The 19834-nt window shown below is 42.7% G+C and overlaps 1 protein-coding gene across 21 annotated transcripts in view; it reads left to right on the top strand.

The window, feature by feature from the left end:
- Positions 1-19834, top strand: part of LOC102969177 (E3 ubiquitin-protein ligase RNF113A-like) — a 504616-nt gene that overhangs the window by 272616 nt on the left and 212166 nt on the right. For 18 of the 21 annotated variants that reach the window (XR_006215776.1, XM_042981571.1, XM_042981583.1 and 15 more), the window contains one exon: positions 6498-6663. The exons of 1 other annotated variant lie outside the window; for it this stretch is intronic. The gene's annotated coding sequence lies outside the window, so the exon portion shown is untranslated. Of the gene's footprint in view, positions 1-6497; positions 6664-7895; positions 7976-19834 lie in introns of those variants that run through there. 2 more of the 21 variants (XR_006215777.1, XM_042981584.1) reach the window with 2 other exon arrangements.

Here is a 19834-nt window from a genome sequence, read left to right as displayed (position 1 = left end):
TTTGAGCCCCGCGTCGGGCTCTGTGCTGACAGCTCGGAGCCTGGAGCCTGCTTCGGATTCTGTGTCTCCCTCTCTCTCTGCCCCTCTCCCACTCATGCTCTGCTTCTCTCTTTCTGACAAAAATAAATAAACATTAAAAAAAATTTAAAATAAATGTCCATCAACTGATGAATGGATAAAGAAATTGTGGTTTATATACACAATGGGATACTACTTGGCAATGAGAAAGAATGAAATATGGCCTTTTGTAGCCACGTGGATGGACCTGGAGAGTGTTATATTTACCCATTTAAAAGCAAACATCTAGATGCTCTTATTTTTGTTGTTAACTCTTTGGAACTCAGAGCATTGACAAAATCATCTGAGTGGGGGAGAAAGATCAGCGATAAATAATTTTCAGTTAGGGCCCAAGGCTAAATTATGGGACAAGAAGGATTGTGTTCTTTTGTTTCATAGTATGGAAGGTGAGTCCCAAATGCTGGAAAACAGATGTGCCCTTTCATTTTGAGTGCCTAGTGTATATACTCAGAGAGGTATTTTTTTTAATGTTTATTTATTTATTTTAAGAGGGAGGGAGAGAAAATGAGAAAGAGCATGTGAGCCAGTGTGTGTGTGAGCGGCAGCACAGCGGCACAGAGAGAGGGAGAGAGGGAATCCCAAGCAGGCCCCACACTCAGCGTGGAGCTGGATGCGGAACTTGATCTCGCGTACGTGAAATCATGACCTGAGCCAAAATCAAGAGTTGACGCTTGAGCCACCCAGGGACCCCTCACAGAGGTATTTTTTAAATGTTTGCAAAATGTCTTCTCCAGTCAGTTTGTGTCAGGCACCGTCCCATTGATTTTATTTTGCTTTTGTAATTGGAGCTGCATTTCAGTGTTGATTTATTACCTGCATAAATCCCTTTGCCAGGGGTTATAAAAGGAAAAGGCAAGCGCTACCCATATTTAGCAGTACCAGAACAGTGTTGCCTCTAAACTTAAAATCTTTAACATTCTCTAAGCTTAGAGCCCTATCTCACCTATTTCTGTGCAATTTATTTCAAACCTTTCTGAGACCTGGATTTTTTTTTTTTAACATTTCAATGTTGTAATTTTTCCTACTTATTTTAATTTTTCTTGGTCCCAAGACTATAAAGCAGTGCTGCTCAGAGTCAGAAAATGTTGAGTAACAAAATGAGAACCCTGAGTATAAATTTAAGACACCCTGTGCTGCTTTACTTCTGTTTATCTATTTGTAGTGGTAATTTGATAACCTAGACCACTGAATGAAGAAAGTGAAGAATGATCAAAATATGAAGCAGTGGGCGCTGCACATTCAGACCTTATCAGTTCCAGGATCAGTTATCTGTTTGAAGAAAATTACATTGTATCTGTCAATAGACTTAATAACTCAGTGCCTGCTATTTGATAATGGATAATCACACAAATTCAGGAAGCTAGACCATATGCCATTCCAGTTTTCTATTCTCTTATTCACCTTAATTTTCTAGATGAGTGAAATTATCTAGTCCTGGCCTGAAGATGGCATATATAGAAATAGAGCCTGCAGGAATCCAGCCGCCTCTGATGTTAGCCCCGTGCAGGTCAGGGCTGCCGGGTTATGTCTGCGACCCTGGTATCTAATTGAAATGGGCAGACTTTGGAAAATTGTAAACCTGGACAATGCAAGTGATGAATGGATGGAAAATAGTAAAGGGCGGATGTGGAACAGCTGAGGGAATTGGCTGGTGGGAAACAGTGAGGCTGCAGAGGCCTAGGATTCAGAATCTTAGAATAGTTCCACATCTCTGTGTGTGAACTGTGAAGGATAGGGACTAAATGGTAAAGATGATATAGGGATGCTGTTTTCTGGAAGTAAGGGTTTTCTCAAGGACCTTTCATTCCTGTTGATGCAGGATGCTTTTCCATATATAGACCCAAATGTGGTCATTGTGTCACTTAGTAATGATTTTGGCTATGAGTATTGCAGGAGGTAATTTCAGTGACTTAAGCAAGTAGGTGTTTCTTCTTCTCAGATATCAAGAAGACAAGATGTAGGCTATTTCTGGTGTAGATGTAACTGCTCAGTGATGTCATCAGGGACTTAAACATTTTCCATCTTTTTGCTATGCCCATAATACCAGAGTGCTTGTCTTCATGCTTGTTTCTGGTGGTTACCGGGTGGCCACTGCATGTTTCCTCCTGTACATGACAGGAAGGGAAAGACTGAGCCATCATCACCTGCCCCTTCACATCAGGAGAAGCAAACATACCCCAGAGGCTCCCAGTAGACTTTTATTTCCATCTTATTAGCCAGAGCCATATCACATCGCCATCTTGAACTCCTAAGGAAGCTGGACAAAGGAGTATTTCACTTGGGGCTGACATCTTGCGCCTGAAAACAGAGTTTCGTAAACGAGCAAGAAGAGAAGAATGCATATCAGTCAGGCAATGGGCAAGGGATGCCACGACCATCTACCTAAGATTTATTGTGGAAGGAGAATAAGGGTTAGACAACTGTGCTATTTCATAGAATCACAGAGAAAAGTGGTCCAAGTAATGCCAGTTGTGGGGGTCATGTGGACACCATTGCAGTCTGTTTTTACGTGCTTTTTAAAAATATGAACAAATCGGATATTTTTAGAATTTGTATCAAATCAAGCAAAACCACAAGGACACACTATGGAGAGCTGACTCAGCAAGAACAGGAAACTGAATCCTTAATTTCAGCCTGACTCTTGGCTGGAATTATCCCCTAAATTTCTATAAGGTCATAGTCTAAATTGAGCTGCTTTCTTTTTCTCCTCTCTCTCTCTAGATTTACTAACTTTAAATCTCTCTTTCTGTGGGCTAGGAATAATCATCAAGTCATATTCTTAGAAGAGGAGGACACCTTGCTGATCCAAGAGTCTATCAACTTCTAGTAGATAAAGCAAGATGGCTCACTCATTCAGTGTATTCTGTACATATATCACTTTTTTCTTTCCCAAAGAGGCTCATAGGATTTGATCTGAATATAACATATCCCCAGAAATGCTGAAGAGAGAAGTTGAAGGCGAGCTTATTGCCATGTTTTGCATATATGGATCCAGGGATTCAAAAGCTTTTCCCCGAGTCACACAGCAATAGCCCCCACTGTAAATACTGCTATAACACCCTTTCAACTTGGCCACACTGTCTTGCTATGAATGGATGTCTCTTAGAAAGCTGAATCATGACCTCAAACGAAGAAAAGGCCATTTGTCAAGTATTCTCTTTTGAAGTAACACATTCCTTGAGTGGTCAATTGGAGGCTGCAAAAGGCCTCGGCTAGAAGATTTGGGGGAAGGTGAGCTTTTCTTGGTAGATTCATGAGGGCTTGATGTCACCATTTTTGTTCCTGCATTTTTTTAAGCAAGAAGGAACTTGTTTGCAATTAGAATTTGTATTCATTTTTGTACCTAGTCAAAGAATAGCTGTGAATCCATATTTAAAACTGTGATGTGCGAGTGCCCTTTTTTATGGTTTCATTTATTCACTCTTTGAACTATTGATGGAGTATCCACTAAGTCTCTGTCGTGGTTCGAGATGGGGCGAATTATGGGACAGACACATGAGGTCGCTGCACCCCTGTAGCTTCCATTCTAGTAAAGGGGAGACACAAACAGCGAATGCAATTATTAGCGCTTTCAAGGAGTTGAACTTGAAAAGTGGCAAGCAGGAAATGACTTGGTTTTTTCTACCATTGTTTCTCGGAACCTGATTCTTGGAGTATTCATCCTTGTCCTGGGGATGAAAATTTGGGCTCGTTGCATAATTTTTCCAGTCATTTGAGATACAAGAAGAATCTCCAAAATATTTGAAGCACACTTCTCTAAGGTAGAACAAGTTAGGTTTGCTAAAGGAACAGAAAACCCAAAGGGCCATTGTGACTTTGCCTCATGGGCAGAGGGGAGAGCGCATGAGAGGAGCAGAGGTGGGAACCCGAGTGGAGGATAACCAGGTTAAGGGTCAGGAGTGCAGCTTTTATTCCCAGTAGGAGCAGCAGCACTGGAGGGTTTCGAGCAAGGGAGTGATGTCCTCTGATGTGTAGTTTAAAAGATCACTCTGAGTTTTATGTGGGAATGGACTGTAGGGAAGCAAGAGAGGAAACAGAGAAAGCAGTCGGGGGACGCTCTTGCCCTCGTCCAGGGGAGAGATGACGGTGATGTGGAGGGTGGTTGAGATGGATCAGGGGTGTGCAAAGCCTTTAGGCTGACCCTTCTCTCTCACAGTCCATAACCTACCACAGTGACAGCCGTGCAGTGGCCCATAAGTCCTTGCTGAATTTCACATGAATACCTTTGTGAGTTAAAGCAGTGCTGTTTATATGGTTTAGAGAAAATGTGTCTTTTTGGCTTCCCTGACTTCTTCTCTAATATCTCAAATCCCCATTCTAAATGCAGGTCTTAGAATATAAGCACGTATTGAAGGCATAAAATCAGGCTAAGGTAAACTTTCCCTGACTCAGAATTTTTCTAATTGTCACACCTTGGCATAATTCAGTCTTCAGTCCCTACACACAGGGAAAAGTGTCATTAAATATTGTGAGAATTTGGTTTTCTGACTTAAAAAAAAAAGGTGTTCTTACTGCCCCTCCTCTCTCTTCCTCTCTCTGCCCCCCTCGTTTTTTCTTTCTTAAGAAAATAAGAGAATGGGAAAGCCGAAGGCTTGATTTAATTTACTTTGGGAGAAAATCTAAGATGTGGTATCATTACCTGTACGTTTTCCACACGTTTGTCAGGCTTATGTTTACACACGTTTGTCAATAATTATTTTGAGGAGGGGCAAAAGGAAATTCAGTGATAACTTTAGAAAAATAAAATCTCTGATAAAACCATAAACTACTCCAAGAGCCGCCATAAAACTTCAGCACAGTGTATGGTTTCAAAGCAGGATTTGTGAAGCAAAAACCATGATTAAAGTAGGAACAATATGAGCTTTGTGCAGTCCTATTGGCCCCTGGTGTGTAACTTAAAACTCTTGCCTCCTGTCCTGTGCCAAGAGGAGGTTCTGCGAGGTGAGAATGCCCAGGGAGGAGGGCTCTGCACAACCAGGGCGGGGAAGTTCCTCTTGTTCACCAGGGACCTCTATACCCCTTGTGATAAAAACTGAGGTCAGGGTTCAAGGTAATACATTTGCTCCCCGCTCCCGCCCCAAACCTGATAGGGCTTCTCAGCAGAAGGCTACTGAGTAGACTTTGGTCCTTTACACTGACTGTTGTAAATTTAAGTTTGGCTAGATTTTCCCCTTGACTTCCCCTTTTCTCATCAAATAGTACTCCCTCCCACCCCCAGTGTTCTTACTCTCCTCTCTAGTCCAAGCTTTGGGAGCATTCCTTGCCTCTTCCTCATCTCTCTCTCCTCACCCTCTTCTCTTTTTTTTAAACATTTATTTATTATTGAGAGACAGGGAGAGACAGAGAATGAGCATGGGAGAGGCAGAGAGAGGGGGAGACACAGTATCGGAAGCAGGTTCCAGGCTCTGAGCTGTCAGCACAGAGCCCGACATGGGGCTCGAACTCCTGAGCAGTGAGATCATGACCTGAGGCGAAGTCGGACGCTCATCCAACTGAGCCACCCAGTCGCCCCTCTTCTCTTTCTTTGTACCATGTTCTCCTCCCTTTTCCTTTTGTTCTTCTTGGCTGTCCTACATCCTATGGGCCCTTCCCCGTCTTCTCTGTCTCTTCTCCATCCCCCTGTGGCTGTGAGCAGGTGTTACTAGTTGATGATAATCACAGACATTTGTTTCCTGTATCCTTCAGACTCCATTTTGGGGAGCAAATGGATATGGGAGTTACTCTAAGCATGCAGATGGATTCAAGTCAGGAAAACCTTTTGTTGCTCCTTGAGCATCCTAGGGACAAACTGGATGTGTCCTGCTGAAATGTAAAGAGCCATGGGTCCAGCTCTGAGTGCCTGTGGTGAGCCTGCCACAGCATCTATGGCCTCAGGGTGCCCATTTACAAATTAAGGGGTCAGACCAAATCCCCTCGAACCGCTGCTCCTTGAGCTCCTAAACTAATCCCAGCATCTGTCTCTGGCCTCACTGCATTGGGCTCAGTTTCCTCTGTGACAGTAGCTGCCTGTCTTGATATCCAACTCATGGGGCCTGTGTCTGCCCCAGGAGGTGATGAGTTGGCCAGCTCTCCCCTCTGCTGTGAGCCGACTTCCTTCAGGCCAGACAAAAACTACTCCAGGAAACTCACTCAAAAGGGGAGGAAAAAAAATAAACCTGTGTGACTTAAGAGATCTTTTTCTTTTCTACCGGGGCTTTTGCTTCTCCTAAAATGATCAGATTGCTCTGGTGTGGTCTGAGGCCTTGGGTCTCTTATCCCGGTTGGCCTTCTCTGCTTCTTGCGGGCAGCAGGCTCGGCTGGCTGTAGGCCCCTTCTTTACTGCCCTCCCCCAGTGCCGTGGCCTGTGATTTCTCTGAAGATGTTTCTGTTCTTTCCAAGGCAAATGAAACTTCATGGACCATTTCTTCCTTTTTTCCTAGAAGCGAAGACCTGCACAAGAGAGGGGGGTGGGGAACAGAGAAAGTCACTTCTCAGCACCGAAGAGGAAAGTGCTGACCCAGCGCGGGGCACTGGGACTCAGAGCCCAACTCCAGAGCAGATGGCCGCTGCACATTCACATTAATCACACAGCTTCCTGCATGTCAGGTACAACATGATTTCTAGTGATAAGTGCTCAGTATTCAGTATGAGAAATCTAACAGTCTTACTTCCTCTCTCCCCTCTCTCTCTCCTGTCTCCCTCCCTCTCTCTCTCTTAAAATAGGAGCAGATATTTTTCATTTCTAGCCCAGATGCTACTATTTCTCTGTTATTTGCACTTACTGAGTTGAAATGCAACAGATGTTTGAAAAGGGCTTAAAACTAAATTTCTCATAAGGGACCAAGACAAATAAATCGCACACCTAACTTTAGAGCCTTGTTTTGCTCAGACTCTTGGCAGATTTTTTTTTCTGGGGTGGAGAGGGGGAAGAAAAATTCTGTTAATAAAATGACAATGAAAAGACTATAATAATAATCATGATTATTTATTGACTGAGCTCTAGGACTTGTAGTCACTTCAAGTAGTTTTCCATCTGTTATTTTATTTGACACTCACAGCTACCCCATGGGGGCAGATATTATTGCCCCCAATTTACTTATGAAGAAATCGAAGCACAAACAGGATAAGGGAATTGACTGAAATTGAAGCTAACCCAGATTTGAAGATAAGAGCTTGGTTAGATCACAGACTCCTAGAATCTTTGAACGCATACACAAAACTTGAGATGAATGCCTTTAGTAAATGAAAATTTCCAGCCTTTATCAACAAGAGGCCCCAGTATGAGTAGCACCACATTATACTGGACTTTAACCCCCTCCCCTGTATTATTTCTAAGAGTTCCCAGGGGGAGCCTTAGATGGATTCACCAATGGCCTTCTTCTCTGCTCCCCTTTAGATGTCTGAAGCCATGTGCTTCACCTCTGTCGCACAGCTGAGGCCTTTGGGGTGAGCACCGTTCCTTGCTGAGACTTTCTAGAAGCCTAGGTCATTATCACCATCCAGTACCCTTTAGACTGCAATGTGCTGGAGCCAGGATATGATCCCTGCAGAATGGAATGGTCCTTTTCCCCATCGGCCCTTCTGTCTTCCAGGTCCCCCCAGGTCCCTTATACTAATTAATAGCTTCTTCTCAGAACCTGAGAATCTCATGTTCTCTGATCATCCCCTCCTTGTCTTGGTCCATCAGTTTATCAATCTGATTCGGGCTCACTGAAGGGACACCACTTTGCTTGCCCTTCAGCTCTTAAATATTAAAAAACTTGAAAAGGAGTGACTAGCTGCCAGAGCAACAGAAAAGCTTAGGCACTCCTAAATGAGTCCTTGCTTGTTCCTGTTAGGTCTTTGCTGGTGATTCTCCAGTACTGGCTCAAGCAGTGGACCTGAGGAGAGATGAAAGCAGAGGGCAGCTCTAACCCAGCCACGGTGAGGGTGACAGGACAAATGGAATGTCATTCCTGCCATCTCGGTTGCCATCTCCTGTGCCTGGAGTCTTTTCTCTCATGTGGCCCAATCTCTCACCTCCTTCAGGTCTTTGCGCCAAAGCCACCTTATCAATGCGGCCTTTCTTAACCACCCTATTTCAAATGGCAACCTCCCCACCCAAGCCTAACGAAGACACTTCTCTGCTTAATTTTTCTCCATAGCATTTTCAGAAATACATGTAGCATAACATTTGTCATCTTAACCACTTCTAAGTGTATAGTTCAGTAGTGTTGAGTATATTCACCTTATTTTGCAGCCAATCTGCCTAACTTTTTCATCTTGCCAAAAGCAAACTATACGCATTAACAACTTCCTTTGCTCCTTCCCCCGGCCTGGCAACCACTATTCTACTTCCTGTCTCTATGAATTTAATGATTCTAAGTATTTCATATATGTGGAATCATGTAATATTTGTCTTTTTGTGACTGGTTTATTTCACTTAGCATCATGACCTCAAGGTTCATCCATGTTTTACCATGTGGCAGAATTCCCTTCCTTGGTAAGGCTGAATAATATTCCATTGTATGTGTGTGCCACATTTTGTTTAACCATTCATCTGTCAGTGGACACAGGGGTTTCTTTTACCTTTTGGCTATTGCGAATAGTGCTGGTATGATCATGTTTCCATAACATTTTTCACTTTCTCATATTCTAAATTAAGTACTTGTTTTTTGTCTGGCATCTTCTATTAAAATGTAAGTTCAAAAACTTTTATCTATTTTGATCCCTGCTATGATCCTGGCTCCTAGAATAGTATCTGGGACAAAGTAGTTACAAATATTTGCTGAGTGGATTAGAAGACAGGAGAAGGGAACAAAGCTTAAAAGAAAAAAAGGGGGAGGCTTTTGAAGAAGTCAGAGCAACCAACTGGTACTAAATGGTCTCTAAATGTAAGAGTTACATTATCTCTTATCTTCAAGTCACCTACAGACCAAGCTCTCTTTCTGTCTTCAATCCATTTTCTAGCAGTGACATTAAAAGCTGAGTACACATGATGAAACTTGGCTGCTGTCCTCATCATGGGACTGACTCCATTCTTTTCTCACAGGGGCTAATGTGGAAGGGTCTTTAGCCACATTTCTCAGGACAGCAGTCCAGTTTTTCTTCGCTGCCCCTAGCCCCTAGTCTGATGCTGCTGTGTTCCTCAACTCCAAATCTATAGGTGAAGTCAAGCTTGAGGGAAAGAGGAAGGGCAGGAGGAAATCAAGGTTCTTCTCCACATTTGTGTCCTGCCGTTTTCTCATCTCCACAGACTTAAATCTTTAATGGTCCAGATCCAAAACAACAAAAAAGCTTCAATAATGAGAATATTTAGATAATAATAATAATAATGGGAGTGTTTTCTTATAATAATCATTGATGAAACTGAAGACCAGCAAGGACTAGAAGTACCTTTCAAATCATCAGGTATCAAATTGCCCTTAGACTAATCTGGATGTAGATGGCTGCAAATTCTTTGAAAATTGGTCACTTAGGGGCTTTTTGACCCAGAGTATATTCTGAGTACAAGCAGTGACAGCAGCATCGTCTGGGAACTTATTAGAAATGGAGGCTCTCTGGCTTCTCCCTGGCCCATTGAATCAGAATCTGCATTTTAACAAGATCCTTCATGGACTCCGATGTACCTTACTGCAGTCTGTTCAGGCTGCTGTGACAGAATACCATAGACTGGGTGACTTATAAACAACAGAAATTTATTTCTCAGTTCTGGAGGCTGGGAGTCTAAGATCAGGGTGCCAGCATTGTTGGGTTAGGGATGTGACTCAGCTTCTTGTTGTGTCTTCATATGGCAGAAAGAGGGCTAGCAAATAGTCTGTCTGCTTCTTATAGGGGCACTAGTTTGATCGTGGGAGCTCCACCCTCATAACCTAATCATGCAAATACCATCTCCCAATTTGGAGGCCCCACCTCTAAATACCACCATATTGAGATTAGGATTTCAACATTTGAATTCTGGGGGGGTACACATTCAGTCCATAGCATATCCTAAAGTTTGAAAAGTATTGACTTAGGGTGTCCACTCATTTAAATAACACATCATTCCCAACTTTTAGGCATATTTTTCCTTATTGTAATTTCAGAGACTAAACATTGGTCTTATTCCATATAAATAATTTCTGAATCTGACTACAATAGATATTTTGCTTTTTTCTCTGGAAAGCCAGTTTATTCTAAAAGATCTACTAATTTTTAGACCGTGGAAGTAACTTTTTGAAATCACAGTATCAGAACCCAGAGTCTGTGCAGTTTAAGATTCAGTGGTAAATTGCAGAAAAGAATTTAAAATAGCAAAAACAGAAAGTGCTTCAGGTATTAGTATCCTTGTTCTATTTTCTCAGAATATTCAGGTCCCTGTTGGGCATCATATGTCTAGAGAACGTGGAGTTTTAAGTGAATTAATGTCACCTGACATGTCTGTTCCCTTTCCCCTCAGCTAAATTCCAACAGTACTTATACCCAAATTCTCTCACTTGTGTTACCCTGTCCCTGTTACCACTGCTCCTCATGAGGACAGCTTGGAGTTCAGCGGTCTCTTGGTGGTGCCATTTCTGGTTATTCCCACTTTCTCCTTTCTGTCTTCATTATCATATGAGCTTAGAGATCAAACACACACACACAAATGATACCAGCAAAAGTTTCTCTCTGTGAAGCTCTGATGCTGAAGCTAAGTCACCATTGTTAGCTTCGTGATTTCACTGTCCATTGCTGGAGTAATTTCTGTGCTGTGAAATGTCCATAGGGTCTAACTGAGATGTAAGTGGCTTGGGGTTAATAGAAGAAATGTCTCATATTAGGCTACTAGCCTGGATGAAAACATGACTGCCTCTGTCTTCAAGAAAAAAAAAATCCATCTTGAGACATATTCTTTGTTCTTTAGGCAATACGGTAGGGCAGGAGCCCCAGTGAATCAGACTTGGAGTTTAACGATCACAGCAGTTTAATGTCCTCATTTGGCATAAGGGGAAATTGAGGGTTAGAAGATTTCATTGATCCACCCACGGTTAGCATGGCTTGTGGGTGTCAGCTGAGAGGAAGCCTCAGTGGTATGCCTTACTGCATTAAAGGAACCAGTGGGAATGTGCTGACTGGCAGCCTGCAACTGGCTGCTCTTTATTTAAAAAGACAAGCAGGTATGCAGCAAGGGCCTCTCACTTAACCTGCTAGTCGTCACCTCCTGCTGTGGGAAGCATCCACATACCAGGAACATGAGGGCATTTTGAATAAGCAAGTGGCATTGGAAGTTTCTATCTCCGGTAGTGTGGTAGTGTAACAATGGGCTGAAATTGGCCTTGAAATACCCCAGGATGTATCTGTGACCTCTCCCAGGAAGTGCCTCTAGAGCACTTTGCTTTCTTCGGAGCCACTCTTCCCTTTTTCTGTGGCCTTGAAGTCAGGGCATAGAAAAACCAGGCAGGATGCCTCAATTTGGGCCAAATGACCTGTGTAATAGCAGTAGTTACAATTGATTCCAGAGGACACACACTCTTTGCTTCTTTCATTTCTATGTTATGAGGCAAATAGAAAGAAGAATGAATATTTGGGGCAGGGAGTGAAAAAATCAGCAATTGCTTCTCTGGACAGGCACCAGCATAGATGGATGAGCCCTTAACCCAGGGCAGATTAAAATGCTTTTGACATGTAATAGAACCAAGATCAGATATCATGATTCTAAGAGCGTCATTAGATCAAAGGATGTACCTTTGGGGGTTCTTAGCATTAATCACAGGTGAGTATGAGGGCCTTGCCATGTTGTGAGTACTTCTCATGAATACAGACTCACAAGCCTTACCCTGCAAAATGTGGAAGGGGCTGAATCATAAAATAGTCATAGTCACTGCTGCTTCCGGACAGCTGTTCTCTGTTGGAGAAGCTGGGCTTAAAGGCAGGAGAGAGAATGTGTGATGGTTGCATTTGGTTTTGATTTAAATGATACGGTTCATGCTTTAGCACTGATTTCAGTTCAGGTTGTATTTGAAAGAAGAAGGGATACTTTGATTCTAAACGTGATCAGGTAAATGGCCCATCAAGTTCCACGTTGGGGAATTTTAGGTCAAAGACTGTGGCCGGGGTTGGTGTCTGGTGTACACAGGTGAGCGACGAGCACATCGCTGGACCCGCGTGCATCATGTTCTGCTGCCTCAGCTGAGCCTGGGCCTGGTGGTGGCAGGATGGAGGGGTTGGGGTCACCGACGTGGTGTGGTGCCAGGGCTGGTAATCGGCAGCTGTGCCTCCACACTGGAGGAAGCCAGGTCTGCCAGGGGAGGAGCTCAGAGCTCAGAAAAGACACTGAATACGTCTCAAGTTCTTCCAAAATGAAGAAAGCGCAGCTCCCACATTGTTCTACAAGAGGGTTGCCCAAAAATCCTTTGATAAAGGTAGTTGTGGGTCATTTAATCATGAGGCGGATGGAATTTTGTCTCATTTCCCCATGTAGCAGACATTTCCTCTTCCTGTTTGGATTATGGCTACTCTTCCACTCCAGAGGTTTGGTCACTACCCCGGGTATCTATGTTTTTCAGCTTAGACCTTAAAAAAAAAATGGCCCCATATGATTTTCATTCAATTACATGAGAACATTTAAAAATATTTGTGTTTTCAAAAGTATGAAAAGCCAGATGAGCCTTTTATAGGCCTTTAGAAATATATATAAGCTCTTAGACATGAGAAAGTTATTTGCTAAAGGTGTATGAGGGGGAACTACAGGAGACTTCAGTTTGCCTCACAACTTTGAACCCCAAATTTTAAAAGCATCTTTAGGTACCTCTCCCTCCCATTTGATTTCATTGCATCCTTCAGTTAGAGTAGACATAAAGCAGGCACCCAGGTGGCTCAGTCAGTTGAGTGTCTGACTCTTGATTCCAGCCCAAGTCATGATCTCATGGTTTGTGAGATCGAGTCCCGCGTCGGGCTCTGTGCTGAGAGTACAGAGTCTGCTTGGGATTCTCTCTCTCCCTCTCTCTGCCCTCCCCTGCTTATACTCTTTCTGTCTGTCTCTCTCTCTCTCTCTCAAAATAAAAATAAATAAACATTTAAAAAAATAGAGTAGACATAGACCTTTCCCCCTGACACTTGCCATTTGCCACATATAGCATTATAGTTCCCTCACCAAATACAACACAAAACGTTTCTCTGTTCATAGATTTTTCACCCAAGCAAGAGCCAGGACTGTACTCTTTTATTCTAGATGTTTTATTTATTTACTTTTTCAAGTTCTTTTGGCCACCCCCAAAGGTGCCATTGGCCACCAGCCACAAGTCTGCAAATTGCGACTCTTCATCAAGCTCAGTTTTTTTTCTCTTAGGCAAACTCCTGAGCCTCAGGTCAGCCAAATAATACTTAGTTAACATCTTTAAGTGGAAAGTAGAAATTTCCTATATCATACCAATGACCACCAGCTTTGTTCTCTATATTTGTTGAACAACCTCTTTTTAATGGCTCTGGATGATTGAGAGACTCTAATTTTAAGTAGGTCTGTGGTGATGTGTATTATAGCACATTTCAAATGATGCCAGACCAGAGGACAATAGTTTTGTGAAAGAAGTCATGGCACCTTTGAATTAGGATAGAGTTGCCAGATTTAGCAAATAAAAACACAGGACACCTCATTAAATTTGAATTCTAGACAAACAACTAATAATTTTTTAGTGTATCTCATCTGATATTTGGGATATAGTTATACTAAAATATCATTTGTTATTTGTCTGAACTTCAAATTTAACTGGACATTCTGTATTTTATCTGGCAACCCTACTTTAGGACACAGGAGTGACGTTATTTTATGTGGCCACTGGAGTTAGAATATGGTCTAGCACTAAGACTTCAGTGCCGGGAGGTCATGTCAAGAGAATAATCAAGTCAGGTTACCTTACTACAGAGGGAAAATCTAATCCATTGCTCTATATCAGGATCTAAGAGATCAGGCTCTGCAACAAATAGAATGTGAGGTTAGAAAACCACATCTAAATCAGGTGACCAAACTTGACAGTTGTCGGTGTGGGGATGTTCTGTATTACCCGTACGTGTCTTGCTTCCTTTATTCTCCCTAAACTGCCCATAAAGATGGATGTGATTTGCCATCTAGTGATGCTATAGGAAGTTGAGCATTAATGAAGAAAAGATGGCTCTCTGTCCTGGCTCAGGACTCTCTGGGTGCTTAATGCTAACCAGCTTCTCTCCTGGTTAGTATTAAGATGGTCTCGCAGGCTCTTTTATATAGCTGATGCTTGATGCACAGAACAGGCTTGTAAAACCCATCAAGGAAATAGACATGGACCCGCAGATCAACCACCACAGGGTCCTGACTCCTTGCTTCCTATCACTGTGGTGCTGGGAGAGGATGGACACTATCACAGAGGGAGGAACACTGGGCAGAGCTCAGGAGACCAGGGCACATGAGGACTCGGCTTCCCAGTCTGTTTCTCAGTTTGCTTGCCTTCCAATTAGGGTAATAATAATCCTCATCCTTCCTATGTAAAGGGGAGGGCGTTAATCACCAGAATGGCTAATAAACATGTGTGTTTTCTGAAATGGATGGAATACCAGATAAACACAGGACAATTATATTTTCCTTTGCTTGTTTCTGGTGCCCTCTTCTCACTGGTGGGATGGCCACATGACCCAGTTTGTTCAGGACAATCCAGATTGTGCCTGTTGTCCCAGCATAATTATTAACAGTACCCTTTCGCTCTCAAACATGGAAGATGCATTCTGATGTCACTTGACTTATGGGAAATCTGTTTGTGAATACCAACCTAGGCTATATTTGACAACAGTAGCAATATTTGAAATTAGGAATTGATCATTTTGATTTGTCAGAGACTACACTATTGCAAAGTGGCCATTGAAGATCCCAGTCTTCTAATCTGAAGGCTAGGATTCTGTTTCTACATCCTGTCCCACTTTAACCTACAAAGCTGATAATGAGGTTCCAGGTTGAGAATGAGGTGAGAAGATCCTTTTTTCTCCTTCCCATAATCTCAAAGGAGAGGATTTCTGAAATTTTGGGTAGGATAAGTCTGTGTTGGGGCTGTCCCATGCACTGAAGGATATTTCACAGCATTCCTGGCCTCTACCGGGGTAACAGTAGACACCAGTAGCACCCCTGCCACCTTCAGTTGTGACAAAAATGTCTCCAGACATTGCTAAACATCCATGGGAGCAAGATCATACCCATTTGAAAGTCACTATTATTTTTTATTTATTTTTTTAAAGTTTGTTTTTGAGAGCGCGAGAGAGAGAGAGACAGAGAGAGAGAATCCCAAGCAGACTCCGCACTGTCAGTGTGGATCCCCGCATGGGGCTCCAACCCACGAACTGTGAGATTGTGACCTGAGCCGAAACCAAAACTTGGACACTTACCCGACTGAACCACCCAGGTGCCCCTGAAAGTCACTATTCTTTTTTTTTTTTTTTAAGTTTAGTTATTTATTTTGAGAGTGAGAGAGCAGGGGAGGCAGAGAGGGAGAGAGAATCCCAAGCATGCTCTGCAGGGTCAACAGAGCACCCAGTGCAGGGCTCCATCTCATGAACAGTGAGATCATGCCCCGAGCTGAAATCTAGAGTCAGACACTTAACTGACTGAGCCACCCAGATGCCCCCGAAAGTCACTATTCTTGAAGAAAGGACTTAACTGACTGAGCCACCCAGATGCCCCCGAAAGTCACTATTCTTGAAGAAAGGGATTAAGATTTCTAAGGGAAAAGTTTTATTTTGTCTGGTTTGTAGTGGTCATAATTGGACTTGGGGAAGTTGTCAATTACATAGTTACAGCTCCAAACCATTGACTCAATAACAACAGCCACAATTGCCACTAATATTTTTAAAGCCCCTTGTATTTACCAAGAACATTCTGTGCTTTCAACCAAGGTTGCCTGGGTAAACCTTGGGAGGAAGGCTATTTGCTGTTGCCATGTGAGTCACACCTCATGTGTGCTAGGCAACATCCTCAGGATTTGGAGAGTAGAATGGATGTTCACAAGTGGGGCAGCTTGCCATTGTCTAATAGCTGGTCATGTCCCTGGCAGTGATGTCTTATAGCACCATGCTCAAGGGGTCTCGGCTGAGTCTTTATGAAGGCAAGAAAGGATTAATTGGTAATGAGAGAGCACTCATCTTACAATGAGAACACTACACAGTTTGAGAACCCTCCTTATAGATAAAGTTAAGAAACTGATGCTGCTTCTTTTTAAAAAAATTTTTTTTCATGTTTATTTATTTCTGAGACAGAGAGAGACAGAGCAGGAGTGGGGGAAGAGCAGAGAGAGAGGGAGACACAGAATCCAAAGCAGACTCCAGGCTCTGAGCTGTCAGCAGAGAGCCCGATGCAGGGCTCGAACTCACAAACCGTGAAATCATGACCTGAGCCATGGGCGAAGTCGGTCGCTCAACCAACTGAGCCACTGAGGCATCCCACTGATGCTGCTTCTTAATGGAATAGTTCACACACTATCTAGAACCTTCTCTGTGTCTTACATTTTCTGGAAAAGATGTCTGCTTCCTGCCTCCAAGCAATATTAATATTAACTCTTGAGTCTGAATATTTTATCACTCTCTTACAGAAAGTACAGGCTTTATGTCTGGGTTCTTTATCAACCAATACTAGCATACTCAGCAAATACTGTGCTGGGTACAATACCTGGGCTTCTCTGAGTATGTTGCATCCTCTTCTGTGTAAGATCAATGGCCGCCATTTTAAAATACGTCTGTTGAGGAAAAAAACAACAACAACTCCCCTCCTGGAGGGGAATGTGATGCCTGCTGTAGAGTAGCATGGCCATTGTGATTATGCCTGCGTAAATGTTAAAGCATGCCCCTGAGACTCAGGAGCAGGCAGGGGAGGTACCTCTATATCCCTTTATGCCTAATAATGTGTGGTGGGACAAATATCAAGCTTCTTTATGGTCCTTCTATTCTTGCTGGTCCACTTCAATTGTAGGTTAGAGTGGAAGAATATACGCAAGGGGAAGCAAGTTTTCAGGGGGCATGGTTGTTGACAGGGAATAATTAACACAGACATTAATCAATAGCAGTAAGAACAATAGTGAATCATAGTGTTTTGGAGGGGATTTCGTTTGGGAGAAAACAAGGACTTTGGCATGTCAGTGAGTGAGAGATGCCACAGCACTTCAAGAAGTGCAGTGTGGCATTAGAGAACTTGAGAATGGAAGACCCATCGTCTTGCTTAGTTGAGCTGGATGCTTGGTTGTCAGTTCTGAAGAGTCTTTAAGGTAGGAAATTTTAACAGCTTTATTTTTTTTGAAAGCTATAGTTAGCATCCTCAAATACTAAAATAATTGGTACTCAATAATAAAGGCTGCAAGTACATGTGGGAGAGAGCGGTTTTGCTGGAGTGACAGATGCAGTCATGTTCCAGGGAGAAGGTGAGGGGGATGTGGACATTCACTCCATGATCCTACACAGCCCCAACTGCCGTGCTGCTGTGGAGGGGACATTGGAATGTGAAACAAGTACCATGAGGCCCTCCAGCCAAACTCTTCCAACTGAATAAATGAGCTAATTCTACCATATCAGCCAGTAGATGTCTCTCTCTGTTATATCCCTTCTGATCATTACCTTGGCCATCAGACAGTTCTGCTACATTACTCGACTGTACTGCCGAGAGAGAATTGACAATATTAAAACGACTCCATTGCTTTTATGAACTGGCTCTAGGAGACTAGAGTCCATTTCCATTACTGAGATGTGTTGTGTGCCTAACCAAATGCTTTTGGAAGCAGATAATTAGGCATTGCAGGCTGTGATTGTTTAAAGAAGATATACAATGAGGTTTCAGATTTCAGATATGGTGCTGTGCAATGTCTTATTGCATGAAGATTATGCTCACTTTCAAAAGTGCCCCTGGGGTTATTTTAGTTGGGAGTTTGGAAAAGGGCAGGGCTTCCTTTCTGGAGCACACCGTACAGTAGAGGCAATGGCCACATTTTAAATTCAAAAAATCCTTGAGAGGCAACCGGTGAGTAGTGCTGAATAATTCCAGCCACACACATACCATGCCCTGAGGATGGGCAGGAGGTGGAAATCACACCCAAGAAATTAGGGTGTTGCTTTTGAAACTTTAACTTCTTGTTCTTAAAATGCCAGTGCCAACATATATTGTTTATATGTGCTGATACAAAGCATATTTGAAATCTGAAAGCATTTAAGAGTTAAATAATACACGGCCAATATCTGGAATAAATTACTGAAAATGCTAGCGTAAAGGGAACACATTTACTACACCTTTTAAGGCCCCAAAGAGAGCCCTAAAGAGAAAAGATTCTTTTCAGATGAAATATATAGATGGCCTGGTGATGATAAAGGGGAAATATATAAGGAGACCTTTTCCAGACCTTCCCAAGTGGTCAGAAGTAAAGGTAGGACGATTATTGACTCAGGTGTACCTACACCTGAGTGAGATCATGGGCAGTGCCCACTGAGACCCCATCAAACTTCCAGAAGGTTCTAACTCTCGGATGGCCTTATTATGAAGCGGCCATCTGTAAGCTAAAAGTGTATTGCAATAGGAAGGCTGTTTCTGACAGTTTTCAGGACGTGATTGTTAGTTCTCGATGAGCTAACAATCAGCTAGAACTTTGATATTCAAAGTGTGGACTGTGGACCAGCAGCAGGAGCAGCCGCAATACCTAGCATTTGTCAGAAATACAGACTCTCAGGTTTTACCCCATACCTACTGAGTCAGAGTCTACATTTTAACAAGATCCTCAGGTGATTTGTTTGCACGTTAAAATTTGCAACTGTTGGGCTTTCCCACAAATATTTCAAGGACAGAAATCATGTCATTCAGCCATTCTTTTATTTGTTTATTTAGAGTATTTAGTGAGGGAATACTCTGTGTGAGGCATGAGGCAAAGCCCTGGACAGACAGTGCTGAATAAAGAAAGACTGGATTCCTGCCATCATAGTTTTTTTTTTTTTGTTTTGTTTTAAAAATAGACATGGTTCTTATAGACCATCACTGTTTGAAGGGCTTCATGCACATTGACTCATTTAATCCTCTAATAACTCTTTGAGACAGGTCCTATTGTTTTTTACATTTTAGAGATAAGGAAACGGATGCACAGAGAGGTTAAGTAACCCTTTCAGGGCCACACAGGTTGTATATGGTAGGGCCAGAATTAGAATCCACAGAATCTGGCTTCAGAGTCTAGGCACTTAACTACTATGCTATGTTACCAATAAAAAAAACCCCAACTAGTAACAACCTATAATTTTTGTTTAAGGAAATAAACAGAATGCTGTGATAGTTAAAAATGAGGAGTAACCTTAGCTAGGCTGGTCAGGGAAGGTGTTTGGGAGATGATATTTAAACTGAGAGGGGTGCCTTAGTGGCTCAGTTGGTTAGGTGTCCTACTCTTGGTTTCAGCTTGGGTTGTGATCTCACAGTTTGTGGGTTGGAGACCTGTGTCGGACTCTGTGCTGACAGTGTGGAGCCTGCTTGGGATTCTCTCTCCTCTCTCTGCTCCTCGCTGGTTCTCTCTCTCAAAGTGAATAAACTTAAAAAAAATTTTTTTAAATTGTTTTGTTTATTTATTTTTTTGTTTATTTTTATTTTGTTTATTTGTTTATTTCAGAGAGAGACAGAGCATGAGTGGCGGAGGGGCAGAGAGAGAGGGAGACACAGAATCTGAAGCAGGCTCCAGGCTCTGAGCTGTCAGCACAGAGCCTGATGCGGGGCTTGAACTCACAAACCGTGAGATCATGACCTGAGCCGAAGTCGGTCCCTCAACCAACTGAGCCACCCAGGCAACCCCCAAAAATTTTTTCACTGAGACCT

Source organism: Panthera tigris, chromosome A3 (genome assembly GCF_018350195.1).
Source record: "Panthera tigris isolate Pti1 chromosome A3, P.tigris_Pti1_mat1.1, whole genome shotgun sequence".
Lineage (NCBI taxonomy): Eukaryota > Metazoa > Chordata > Mammalia > Carnivora > Felidae > Panthera > Panthera tigris.
This window is presented reverse-complemented; position numbering and strand designations above follow the sequence as displayed.